We start from the raw sequence: 13,887 nt of genomic DNA on the forward strand, positions 1-13,887 counted from the left end.
GTAAAACAATCACACTCCAATAGCTAAGGTGCATTCCCTACTTAGGTTTAGTTCTCTATAGGAGAAGCAAGAGTAAAGCCGGTAGTGGGGAGTCCTGGCTTTTCCAGGTCCTGTTCTCCTAACTAGGCTTTTTCACTCAAATTGCTTCACTCATAAGTCTTTTTTTCCTTTCTCTGACCACTCCATTTAAATTTTTATCACCCTCCATGACTATCTGTTTTACAAAGTAATTGCTGTGTTTGTTTTCCAGCCAAGTGGCTATCTAATCACCTAAGGCCATGCTTTTCATCACTGTCCCATAGCAGGAGTGACACTATTCCTTACCTGCCTGACCCAAGCCTTGCATTCAAATTAAGTTTCAAATTTGGCTTGATCCCAATGCACCCACATTAACTAGGAACAATGGTACAAAGAGTGAAAAATCTCACCCCTCCATCAATATAAAAAAAAATCTGGTACTTTAAAAATTGAAGCAGCTAAAGATTGCCCAAGGCTGATCTCTCTTCTTCTCCAGCCTTTGCTGCTGTTGAGATTATAAGATAACAAAACAGCTCACTTCTGAGTACTGTGTATATTTGCCAATGAAATAGTTTTTTTAATATCTGTCCAAAAACAAAGTATTAATCAGATGTTTAAACTCCAAGAAAATTCATCTCTTATTTTTTATTTTTATTTTTAATATGTTTTATTGATTATGCTGTTACAGTTGTCCCAATTTCCTTTCCCTCTTCTCCCCTCCACCCAGTGATCCCCCTCCATCCAGTTGCCCCCCCCTTTAGTCCATGCCCATTGGTTGTGCATATAGTTTTTTTCAACATCTTCCTGCCTACTCCACTCCCTCCTACTATGCTTCTTAATTCCTGCATCTTCTCCCTCCCTTTAACTCCTCCCCTCCCCACTGACCTCCCCCCATTATGTTCCCCATACCTATAATTCTTTTTCCACTCTCGTGGCCTACTTAGTTTGCTTTGTTTCGATTCACTAGCTTCTGTTGTTGGTTGTTGCGATACAGTTTTCATTTTAATGTTCATAGTTTTGATCCTCCTTCTTATAAACAAGTCCCTTTAACATCTCATATAACAGTGGTTTGGATCTAATGAACTCCTTCAGTTTTACTTTGTCCTGGAAGCACTTTCTCTGCCCTTCTATTCTGAATGACAGCTTTGCTGGATAGAGTAATTGTGGTTGTAGGTTTTCGCTTTTCATTACTTTATTTTTTTGCTAGTCCTTTCTTGTCTGCAGTCTCCTTTGAGAAATCAGCTGATAGTCTAATTGGGACCCCTTTTGACATAATTCTCTTTATCTCTTGCTGCTTTTAAGATTCTCTCTTTATCTTTAATTTCTGACATTTTGATTATAATGTGTCTTGGTGTGGTTTTCCCTGGGTCCAGTTTTTCTGGAACTCTCTGTGCTTCCTGGATCTGTAAGTCTATTTCCTTCCCCAAGTTAGGAAAGTTCTGCTTCATTATTTTTTCACATAATTTTTCAATTTCTAGTTCTTCTTCTTCACCTTCTGGCATCCCTATAATTCAGATATTCACTCTCCTATAGCTGTCCCAGAGGTTTCTGAGCCTCTCCTCATATTCACTTTTTGTTTCCTCTTTCTGCACCGGTTGACTATTTGTTCCTTTCCTATGTTCTGATTTGTTGATTTGATCCCTGGTTTTCCTTCCCTCACCACTTGTTTCATATGTGTTTTTGTTCATTTCAGCAGGACTAGCCCTCATTCTTTCCCCCTCTTGATTAAGTCCCACTTTATTTCTGTAAACTGTCTTATAACTATAGCTCTGAACTTCTGAACTGAGCCTCAGAAAGATTATCTATCTGTTTGTCCTTTAATTTGTGTATTTGCTTTCTGGTCAGCTGTGTGATTGGTATCTCTATCATTATCTCTGCCATACTGACAGGTCGCTGGTTCGATCTTCCAGTCAGGGCATATCAGAGAAGGAAAACTCTGACTCCAAAAAACCTCCGCTGCCTTGTGGCATACCTCTTCAGGGGAAAGGCTAAGGGAGTAAACCCCGACAGAAAATCCGGAGCCGGAGTCCCTAAGGCGGTTTGATGTTGTAGTCAACACCGGCAACTCCTGCGGCGCACCTGAAGCTAAGCTGTATTGACCCCGTCTTTCCCTTGGACCCTTCAGCTGCGAAGAGAGGGGGGGTCTGCTGCATGGGCAACAGCAGACCCTCCATATCACCCTGCCCAGGCTCTGTAGCTTCAGCTTCACTGGAGAGGACACTCCAGCGCCATTGCAAGATGTCGATTCAACACAGGAGGAGACAGATACCGTGTCACTCCTGAGTCGGACTGCACAGCCATTCTCGGCGGTGCAGATAGACTCTTAAGAAGCTACACCATCGTCTCTCGAGACGGACGGCTGCCGACGACTGACAGGTTTGTTTATCTTTCCTTCTTGGGTGGGGCTGTCACATCTCCTACGCTATAGGGGCAGAGCCCCATGCACTCATCACTACTGGGCGACCCTTCTCACCACACTGTGGCACTTTGTGTTGGGGCAGGGGTCCAAGATTGATTCCTGCTGTTCACTCTCTGCTGAGAGACTGGGAGCCTCCTCCTCCATCCCCATGCCCTCTGGACCTCACAGTCAGAGGCAATGTGGGTCTTCCTTCCCTGGCATTGGAATTGCGAGCTGACGGGTCTGGACTGCAGCTGGGGGCGCTTCCCTGACACTTCTCACCTCCCCTTAAATACAGGGTCTGTGCTCATTGCAGTCCCGCTGCTTGTTGCTGCAGCTGCCGCCGGAGGTACAGCTTGATCTCTCTGCCTCAGCTTCACCCCTCCTACTCATCTGGATGAGCACCACTTGTTTATAACTTCATATGTTGGACTTCCATGTAACTTTATTTTCTGAAACTTTGGTTATTTCTGGTTTTGCGGTAGTTGTATTTCTTCTTAGTTGTGGAGGGAGATGGAGCATGTCACTCTAGGCCTCCATATTGGCCGGAAGTCTCATCTCTCTTATTTTAGAATGTTGTGTCTTGCACAAAGGGCTCTATATGTTGCTGAAGGATTACTTACATTGCAGAGGGTTTGTGTAAGTTGTAGATGGTCTGTGTAAGTTGAAAAAAGTGAAGGTGAGGAAGCAGAAAACAAAGGAGTTAAGGAAGTGAAAGAAATCAGGGAAAGAAAGAATATGGAGATAAGTTTTTGAAACACTGTAATTTCTAGACCTAGGGGCTCCTAGGTCCTGGGAACAATTGGGTGATTAACTCACTACTCAAACTTATTCTTGGTTACAGAAACAGTAGGATGCCTGCCTCTCCAATTCTGTGAAAAGAAGTGACACTTTTTAACTTAGGTTGTCTTTGAGTGGCCACCTGAGGCCTGAACCTGTAATTTCAGCTGCTTTTCCTCCAGCCCCTGCACTTAGCAGAGCAGGGAAGAAATGGGGAGCCAGATTTCCGGCCAAGATGGAGGCCTAGATAGATATGCTGCATCTCCCTTTACAACTAAGAAGAAATACAGCTATCTCAAAACTAGAAAAAAACAGAAGTTCCAAGGAACCGAGCTACATGGAAGGTCAACAAACAAATAAATAAAGAAGAAATATTCATCTAGACAGGTAGGAGGGGCAGAGCCAGGGTGGAGAGGACATAGTGTGGCGGCAACAGAGGCGGCAGTGGCAGGCCAGTGGAAAATGCAGTCACACGTTTTTAAAAGTAGGGGGGGACACCTGGGGAGCGCTCTCAGCACCAGACCAGACCGCACAACTCATGGTCCCAGCACCAGGGAACATAAAGCCTCATTGCTTCTGACTCTGCAAACCAGTGGGGGTTGGGGAGGAGGAAGAAACTGCCAGCTTCTCAGTAGAGTCTGCTTGCTTAAAGGGCCCCCGCGGTCATAAAATGTCCTCAGATCCATGCACTCTAGGAACTATGGCCAGCACAACAGCTAGAGGGGCACCAGTCCCATACAGAAGTGGGAGAAGTGTCTGGAAAAGGGGTGAGTGCTGAGCAAGCAGAATCTGTTCTCTCTCAGACTCCTAGCCCACATACAGCACCACAACATGGTGAAATGGGTCACTCATACTGACAAATACCTAAAGCACAGTCCCTTACAAAATAACTGGTGGGACAGCTCTTCCTAAGACACAGAGGCAAACAAACACAGGAGCCTGTCAAGATGAGGAGACAGAGAAGTATGACTCAAAAGAGGAAACGGATCAAGGTTCCAGTGAGAAAACTAAGCGATGTGGAGATAGCCAACCTAACAGATGTAGAGTTCAAAACACTGGTGATAAAGATGCTCACAGGCTTGACAGATATGTTTAAGTATGGCAAACGCATAAGGGAAGAAGTGAAGGTAGATGACAGGAAGCATGAACACTGGCTTTTTCAGTTTCAATCCTGTCATAACTGGAAGCATGCTTCAGCCACCTGCATCTTTCCCAAGCACAGTACTTTTAAGAAGGGGGAAAGAATTTTTGGGTGTGGCCTAGGGCTGACCTGGCCTAGCAGAGGGTGGTGGAGTGTTTTTATGATTGTGCCTTATTTGCCAGGGGGTGGGTTTGGGGGAAGAAACCAGCTGTCTTTATTTCAAATCACATTCTTAAAATAAAAGATTCCTTTGCCTTTTCACTGAACTCTGCTTGGAGTCCTGCCTGAGAGGTGGTGGATGGCCCCCCTCCCACTGAGTAGTTTTTGGTAACAATAGCACACAGAGAGCTTGTGTGCATACATGGGATGTGATCATTCTGATCCTCATCCCTGACTTCTTTTAGTTCCCAGGGGAAAGGGAGGCCTTTTATTGCCCAAGTGGCTCAGTTTCCCTAACAAGGGTCCAGGGAACCTGAAAGGTCTTTCCAGGATACTGTTACAGAAACAGGGGAGTCCAAAAATCCCCAGAGTTTGCTGCTGGGGGATGGGGAGAAAAAAGCAGCTTTTCAAATGCTTCCACATGCCTGAGGCTGGTGGCTACTGTCTTTCTTATGCAAATGGATTTAATGCATCCAAAGCCTCAGGCAGATGGGAGGAGTCTTGAACCAGGGGACAGTATGGAGAAAGCACACAGAGCCTACGTAAGGACCTGTGAATGGTCAGAACTGTTTGCAACGCCCACTGCGTCAGATGACGCAGTCAGGGATATATAAGCAGCTGCAGACATTTTAGCTGAGAGTCTCTCAAGCTCTCGTTCGGGCTCTGGCTCTCACTGGCACTCTGGCTCTCGCTCTGGCGCTCTGACTCGGACTCTCTCTGGCTCTCGCTCTGGCGCTCTGACTCGGACTCTCTCTGGCTCTCGCTCGTGCTCTCACTCTGAGACTCTCTCTGGCTCTCGCTCGTGCTCTCACTCTGGGACTCTCGCTCTCTGACTCGGGCTCTCACTCTGAGACTCTCTCAGACTCTCGCTCTGAGACTCTCTGGCTCTCTCTCGTGCTCTCACTCTGAGACTCTCTCTGGCTCTCGCTCGTGCTCTCACTCTGAAACTCTCTCGCTCTCTGACTCGGGTTCTCACTCACGCTCTGGCTCTGGCGCTCTGACTCTCTCTCTGGCGCGCTCGCGCGCTCGCTCTCGCTCTCTCGTGTGCTCCCTCCACATGGCTTGGTGAAGGGGCCTTCTCCATGTGGCTTGGAGAAGGGGTCTCCAGGCTGCTTTAAGAGGCTCTCGCCATGCAGTTTTGAGAAGGAGAGAAGATCCACGCGGTTTGCAGGAAGAAGGCAGTTTGCAAGGAGGCTGAGAATCCAGGCGGTCCTGCATTGAGAGCTGGAGGGCACCACAGCACAGGAAGGACCTCCCCAATCAGATTGAATGATTGGCAGCTGCTGGTAAAGCTGAACTGTGTTTGGAAAGGAGGGAAACGGTTTCTCTGACTTTCCTAAAACTAGCCTGGTTTGGAAGGGGGGGAGGCAAGGATATGTGTTTGTGGGTGTTTTAAAGAGCATAAGACTTAACAACAGAAATCCGCAAATAACTAAATCTGTATAACTGTTAAATAAACAATTCTTTTTCTTTTCACTAAACTCTGGTATTGAGAGTTATAATTTTGGCGGCGGGCAATCGGGCCCCTAACTAAAGAGCCCGTGGGTTTGTTTTCAACTGGAGCAGCCCAGGGGTTCTGTAACAATACCTTGAGGCAGAGGGGATTTAATTCCTGGCATTGACCCACTTAGTCTCATGGGTCCTGGTGTTGCAGATAGAGATGTGGTCCAGGTTCTTGGTGGTTATGAACAAAGTATTAGACCACACAAACAAAGATAAGCAAAGCAGGTTAGAGAAAGTTTCTGGCATCATTATTGATAAATCTTCTGAGAAGCAGGAGAAAGTCTACAGCCAGTAACACCCACCAGAGCCAATTCTGACCACCAAAATATCCAAGGAAATAAGTGAAAACCTGACAATCAGGATCCATGTAATTAGAGAGAACCCAAATCTTAAAATGCTCCCATACCTTCCTGTAGCTGAAGTGGTCAGGCAAAAGCAAAAGAAAATAAAACAACAAAACAAAACAAAACAAAACAAAACAAACAAACAAACAAAAAAACAGAAAAAATGCAACCCAGTTAAAGAGAAGGCACTTTATTAGAGTACGTTAGGGATCATCTCAAAAGTTCCTAGTCAAAACTTTCTTTGCTCCTAGTAGCTAATCCCTTCCCCACTCTTTGCCCTTGGACTATACACCAGGGGATAAGAGAAAAAGAAAAAAAGGGACAGGGACTGTATCATACAGAAAGTGTCAAGAATCGCATTTTACTAATTAAGAATTATGTGTGGAAATGCAGTCATAACAAAAGTTACACTAAAATATTTAATTCCAAAGTAAACACATATCTTACAGATTCCAAAATCAAAATCATCCCTACTCACAAAATCCTAATTTCTTTCAGGAATCAAAGGCATAGTAGCTTCAGTTTTGGTCCTCTCAGCTTCATAATCCCAAGATATGGGTGCAGGACATCTCTGGCCAGGGAATGACAGTCTTCTATTGAATGGCTACAGGCTTTATAGGGTTTGTACTTAAGCTTCTACACATCCTACTTCCCACTATCCTCTTTGATTGCCCACTTAGGGAGGAAACCACAAGGCTAATTATTGTCAGGTGTCACAAGATGCTTCTCAGAAATCAGGATGCTGACTGATAACAACTGCAGTGTTTCAGGATTTTCTATTCTATCATCTACCTCACTGGAGTACCTCTGCCTGCAGGATCTGCTGGGCTGCCTCCCTACTTTTCACCTTCCCCTAATCACCTTCCTCTAACCCTTCACAGAGATGAAACTCTCTCCAGCCTCTCTCCTTTCATCAAGGGAGTGGTGGATCTGAATAAAGAGTAAGGTCCCTGGTGATTGAACCTCCTCAACTGAAGGCAAAACAGCTGGTGAGCCATGTGGAGTAAGACTAATTTGGCTTGGAGAAGTGAACGGTGAAAGGTGATCTTGGAGGGAATCTGGTGACAAATTCTTTGATGTTATGGCAACCCTAGGCAGCAGGCATGGTTAACTCTACTTAAGAGATGTGGAAACAGAAGCTCCAAGCTGGAGAAAGCAGGTTGGAACTTGGTTTTATTTGTCTTGAAAGCTCCTTCTGTTGACTGAAGGCTGAGCCCTGTGGCTCACATGGATGCTGGTAGCAGTTGCTGGTGAGCAGTGCTGCCAGGGTTTGTGTGAGCTGATGGGAGGTAAACTTTTTTTTGGGAAAACAGGTTCAAAGTGGTGTTTAAGTCCGGGCAGCCCCCTTGCATGTTAATGGAATCTTATCACTGTGTTCCATTGCCATCTTCAGGGTCGCTCCTCCACCCTGGGGAGAGAAAGAACATAACCAGCAGACAAAAATGCCTATGGGTCAAGGCACGCCTGGCCCCTTCCCCTGCCTTTTCAGAGGCAAGACTCTTTTTAAAAAATTGTTGATGCTATTACAGATGTCCTCCAGTTTCTCCTCTCTGTTTCCCTCTACCCAATTCCTGATCCTCCATCCCCAGCATTTACCATATTGTTGTCTGTGTCCATGTGTGAGAAACACTCACAATAAAATACTGGGACACAGGACTTGAACAGCAAAGCGAGGCATTTACTTATGAGTCTGCAGAATTGGGTGCAAAGTCAACCAGGGGCATGCCCATGCGAAGTAGACAAAGTAAATTGGTTTTATACTAATTCGATTAGCTCCCCCTCTCTAATGCAATTAGCTTCCCCTCCCCTCTCCTTCTCTCTCGTTTCTCCATTACTGGTTAATCTGGGTTCACAATCTAACACGATTAACTACTTAACTAAGGGTGTGATTAACTAAGGGTAATCTAGTTATAGTCTATCTCCAACTTATTTGCAAAGTTATCTAGCTACATCTTCTCATTTCTCTGTGTTTGGTGATGACAATCTTCCTCCCTTTGATCCCAGAAATATGTGTAAGGAACTGAAGAATGTCATTTCCATGCCCCTTTTCCATAAGTCATCTGTTAATTATCTCCTACTGGTTTGAGAGTCACTGGCTTCTTTATTCCTTACAATTCCCCCTGACTCTTTTGGAAAATTGACTACTCAAACCTCTAATTTGTCCCTTTAAACCTCAGGATTTCTCAATTCTCTGACTCACAACAAGGATTTACTTCAGCCTCCAGGAGGAGGAGATTATTCTGTTGGTAAGTTACTGGCATCTATTTAGTTAGTGCAGTCTCAATTAATTTCTGAGCTAAACCTCTGATGCTGGGGATAATACAGCAGCCTAAAGCAGTAAGGATGCCTCCTACTACAATGAGGGAGGGGAGACAAGAGCTGACGTGATCATTCCTTTCCAATTGCCAAACCAGTTTTCTAACCATCCTGTTTTAGGGTTGTCAATGCCTGAGTTTTCTGCTAGTTCATTTGCTAGGGTGGTCAATTCCTGTAAAGCCTTAGTGATAGTCCCATCAGGAGCTGCATTATTGGGGATAAAAGTGCAACACTGTCCCCCAAGTGTTACACATATACCTCCTTTTTCTGCTAGCATCATATCCAGTGCCACCCTATTCTCCCAGGTCATTCAACTGGTGGTGTCTAACTGTTGAGATATTTCTTCAATAACATCCCTGATATAATTAGTCTCTGCTGATTATAATTAATATAGTTTATCCAATCAACATTCTTATTAATTGTTGACCACCAGAAGAGGACTGACTCAAACTCTGCTGCTATTTCATTCCTAGCCTTAAACTCATCTGATACTCCTTTAGGGAACCCAGTGGCATCGATATAGATTTGAGGATCAAATGATCCACCAGGGGCTGTTGACCTTTTTTGCATCACCATTTTATAGTCAAAATCTCTCCCATCTCCTTGGGGCCTTGGAAGAACCAAAGCCATTTATATAATTAAGATACTAGCTACCACCCATTGCTATACAAAAGCATCTTGAAAACTGTCCTCTTCCCCCACTCTCTAACTGCAGGCTCTGGGGAATTTTTTGGGTACTTACTCTGTAACAATTCCCTTTTCAGACTTAAGACCCTTTATAATCTTAGAGAAGACAATGGGTGAAGGTCTCATGCTCCTCTAGCTGCTTCAAGTGGGACATGACCATTGTCCTACCTACCCTTGGGTCTAGAAAACCCTAATAGAGTCTTAGTGAGGAGAGGAGGGTGGCCTTCCAACAATGGGAAGGATTTTGTAAAGTCTAGGTCAATTGGCTGTCCCTGGGCAGTGGCATACTCAGTTTCCAAGTGCTGGAACTGCTGAACAAACTGGCATCTTTGTTGTATTCTGGGAGCAACAGCTTTGGCAACAGGGTTAAAAGGCATGGTTGAAATTATAACCACTAGAGATTTCTGGCCAAGATGGAAGCCTAGACTGACACACTCTGTATCCCTCCACAACTAAGAAGGAATACAACTACCGCAAAACCAGAAATAACCAGAAATTCCAGAAAATAGAGCTACATGGAAGTCCAACGTATGAAGTTATAAACAAGTGGACTCGTCCAGATGGGTAGGAGGGGCAAAGCTGGGGCAGAGTGGTCAAACTGTGCTGGCAGCAGCAGCAGCTATGGTGGCGGTGGTGGGATGGTGGTAAGCACAGACACCCGTATTTAAGGGGAGGTGAGAAGCACCTGAGGAGCACCCTTGCCTGCAGACCAAACCCATCAGCTTGCGATTCCAATGTCAGGGAAGGAAGACCATCATTGCCTCAGACTGTGAGGGCTGGAGGGCAGGAGGGTGGAGGAGGAGGCTCCCAGTCTCCCAGCAGTAGTGAAGGACAGGAATCCATCTTGGACCCCCACCCCCACAGAAAGCGCCACAGTGTGATGAGAAGGGTCACCCGGTAGTGATGAGTGCATGGGGCTCAGCCCCCCTATAGCATAGGAGGTGTGACAGCCCCACCCAGGAAGCAAAGGTAAACACAAAACTGTCAGGATTGGACAGATCATGATAGAGATCCCGGTGACACAGCTGACCAGACACCAAACATCTAATCTAATGGCTCAGCAGATAGAAAATCTTTCTGAGGCAAAGTTCAGAGCTTTGATTATACGAATGCTTACAGACCTAACAGCAGATCTTAAACAAGATGGGGAAGGAATGAAGGCTAGTCCTGCTGAAATAAACAAAAATACATACAAAACAAGTGGCGAGGGAAGGAAAATCTGGAATCAAATCAACAAATTGAAACATAGGGAAGGAACAAATAGTCAACCAGTGCAGAAAGGGGAAACAAAAAGTGAGGAAAATGAGGAGAGGCTCAAAACCTATGAGACAGCTATAAGCGGGCCAACATTTGAATCATAGTGTTACAGAAACAGGGGTGTCCAAAAACAAACCCCAGAATTTGTGGCTGGGGGATGGGGAAAGGAAGCAGCTTTTAAGATGCCTTTGCATGCCTGGGGCTAGTTGCTAGTGTCTTTGTTATGCAAAATGGCTTTGATACTTCCAAGGCCCAAGAAGATGGGAGGAGTCTTGAACTGTGGGTTGGTGCGGAAGGAGCCCACAGAGCCTGTGTAGGGTTCTGTGAATGGTCAGAACTGGTTGCAACACCCACTAACACCCACTGTGTCAGAGGACGCAGTCAGGGATATATAAGCAGCTGCGGACATTTTAGCTGGGTCTCTCTCTCTCTCTCTCTCTCTCTCTCTCTCTCTCTCTCTCTCTCTGTCTCTCTCTCTCTCTCTCTCTCTCTCTCTCTCTCTCTGTCTCTCTCTCTCTCTCTCTCTCTCTCTCTCTCTCTCTCTCTCTCTCTCTCTCTCTCTCTCTCTCTCTCTCTCGCCCCCCTCCATGCAGCTTGGTGAAGGAGCCTTCTCCATGCGGATTAAAGAAGCTGAGTTCTCCATGCATTTTTGAGAGGGCTCTCCAGGCCACTTTAAGAGGCTCTTGCCATGCAGTTTTGAGCATGAGAGGAGATCCATGCAGTTTGCAGGAAGAAGGCAGTTTACAAGGAAGCTGAGAATCCAGGTGGTTCTGCATTGAGAGCTGGAGGGCACCACAGCACAGAAAGGACCTCCCCAATCAGAATTGAGTGATTGGCCGCTACTGGTAAAGCTGAACTGTGCCTAGGAAGTAGGGAAATGGTGTTTCCGACTTTTCTAAGACTGGCCTGGTTTTGTAAGGGGAGGCAGAACTATGTGTTTGTGGGTATTTTAAAAGAACATAAGACTCAACAGCAGAAATCCGCAAATAATCTAAATCTATTTAACTGTTAAAAAAACAGTTCTTTTTCTTTTCACTAAACTCTAGTACTGAGAGTTGTAATTCTGGCAGCGGGCAATCAGACCCCTAACTAAATGGCCTGTGGGTCCTGTTTCAATTGGAGCAGCCCAGGGGTTCTGTTACAATAGGGTTGCCAGAAGGTGAAGAAGAAGAACTGGAAATTGAAAAATTATGGGAAAAAATAATGAGACAGAACTTCCCTAACTTGGGGAAGGAAATAGACTTACAGATCCAGGAAGCACAGAGAGTTCCAAAAATCTGGACCCAGGGAAAACCACACCAAGACACATTAAATTCAAAATGTCAAAAATTAAGGTGAAGAGAGAATCTTAAAAGTAGCAAGAGAGAAGAAGAGAATTATGTACAAAGGGGTCCCAAAAAGACTATCAGCTGATTTCTCAAAAGAAACTCTGCAGGCAAAGAATATAGAAAGTAATGAAAAGCAAAAACCTACAATCATGATTACTCTATCCAGAGAAGCTGTCATTCAGAATAGAAGGGCAGAGAAAGTGCTTCCAGGACAAAGTAAAACTGAAGGTGTTCATCACATCCAAACCACTGTTATATGAGATTTTAAAGGGACTTGTATAGGAGAAAGAGGATCAAAACTATGAACATTAAAATGAAAACTGTATCACAACAACCAACAACAGAAGCTAGGGAATTGAAACAAAGGCAAACTAAGTAGTCAATGAGAGTGGAAAAGAATTTTGGGGGGAGGTCAGCAGGGAAGGGGAAGGGAGGAAAGGTAGGGAGATGGCACAGGGATTAAGAAGCATAGTAGGAGGAAGTGGAGTAGATAGGAAGATGTTGAGAAGAACTATATGCACAACAATGGGCATGGACTAACGGGGGTAGCAATTGGAGGGAAGAGGGTCATTGGGTGGAGGGGGACAAAGGGAAAAGAAATTGGGACAACTGTAACAGCATAATCAATAAAGCATATTAAAAAAGAAAAATAAGAAATCATAATAAAACTATAGAGAAAAATAAAAATAATAGGAAAAGAAAAACTGAAAAAAGTTAAAAAGACAATAAATAGAATAAAAGGAGAGAACAAGAGATATGAAAGAAAAAAGAGGAAAAAATGAACTAGTAAAGAAAAAATAAAACATTAAAAAATAAAGACCTCCCTCTTGCATTTCGGCCATCAACATGCCATCCAGACTGAGGAAGACCCGTAAACTTAGGGGCCACGTGAGCCATGGCCATGGCCGTATCGGCAAGCACAGGAAGCACCCGGGCGGCCAAGGTAATGCTGGTGGCTTGCATCATCACAGGACCAACTTCGACAAATATCACCCAGGCTACTTTGGGAAAGCTGGTATGAGGCATTTCCACTTAAACAGAAACCAGAGCCTCTGCCCCACTGTCAACCTTGACAAACTGTGGACCTTGGTCAGTGAGCAGACACGGGTAAATGCTGTGAAAAAACAAGACTGGAGTCGCTCCCATCATTGATGTGGTGCAATCGGGCTACTACAAAGTTCTGGGGAAGGGAAAGCTCCCAAAGCAGCCTGTCATTGTGAAGGCCAAATTCTTCAGCAGAAGAGCCAAAGAGAAGATTAAAAGTGTTGGTGGGACCTGTGTGCTGGTAGCTTGAAGCCACATGGAGGGGAGTTCATTAAATTTTCACAAGTGAAAAAAAAAAAAAGGAAGTGTGGTTCTCCTCAGCTGTGATCACCCTCTGGATATGTTTTTTGTAAAGCCCATTGGATCATGCTCCAGTGTTGTCCAAAGCTGGCCACTTGTGCTGGTCCTGGGCCTCCTGAGAGGGTGTTTGTTGCAAACCAGTATCAGACACGGTCCCCACCTGGCCCTCAGCAAGGTTGCCAGGGTGAAACTTCTAGTAGACTAGTGGTTGGGCCTCAGGACCCAGGATCCCAGACATTGGGTCTGCCTCAGGTCTCACCCTTTGAATGTCCTTGCTCTGAGCTGCTCTTCCTTCCCCCATGGAACTGCACTGAGTGGGTGTATCTGGTACCTGGCAGGGGTTATTCAAACAGTCTTGGGGGTGGCATTCACACCCTATAGGAGGGGCAGGGTGGGAACATTTTCTCCTTCCCAGGACTGCATGGCCAGAACTCACTAGGGAGCTCAGCTCTGCTTCCCCATATTGCAGCTGTAGAATCCAACACACACCTGTCTGACAGAAGCCACCCAGGAGACACAGTCACAAAAACCCAGTTCTGCATGGCTCACTGGCACCTCTGTGCTGCCTAACCAAGCAGAAGGAGATTTTAAAAAATCCAATCTTTTGGTATG

General features: G+C 45.2%; 1 pseudogene; it reads left to right on the forward strand.

The window, feature by feature from the left end:
- Window positions 1–12,772: 12,772 nt before the first annotated feature.
- On the forward strand, window positions 12,773–13,262 carry LOC150019074 (large ribosomal subunit protein uL15 pseudogene; annotated as a pseudogene).
- Window positions 13,263–13,887: the final 625 nt, after the last annotated feature.

The sequence above is a fragment of the Furipterus horrens genome, unplaced genomic scaffold, assembly GCF_987537825.1.
Source record: "Furipterus horrens unplaced genomic scaffold, mFurHor1.1.pri manual_scaffold_2, whole genome shotgun sequence".
NCBI lineage: Eukaryota > Metazoa > Chordata > Mammalia > Chiroptera > Furipteridae > Furipterus > Furipterus horrens.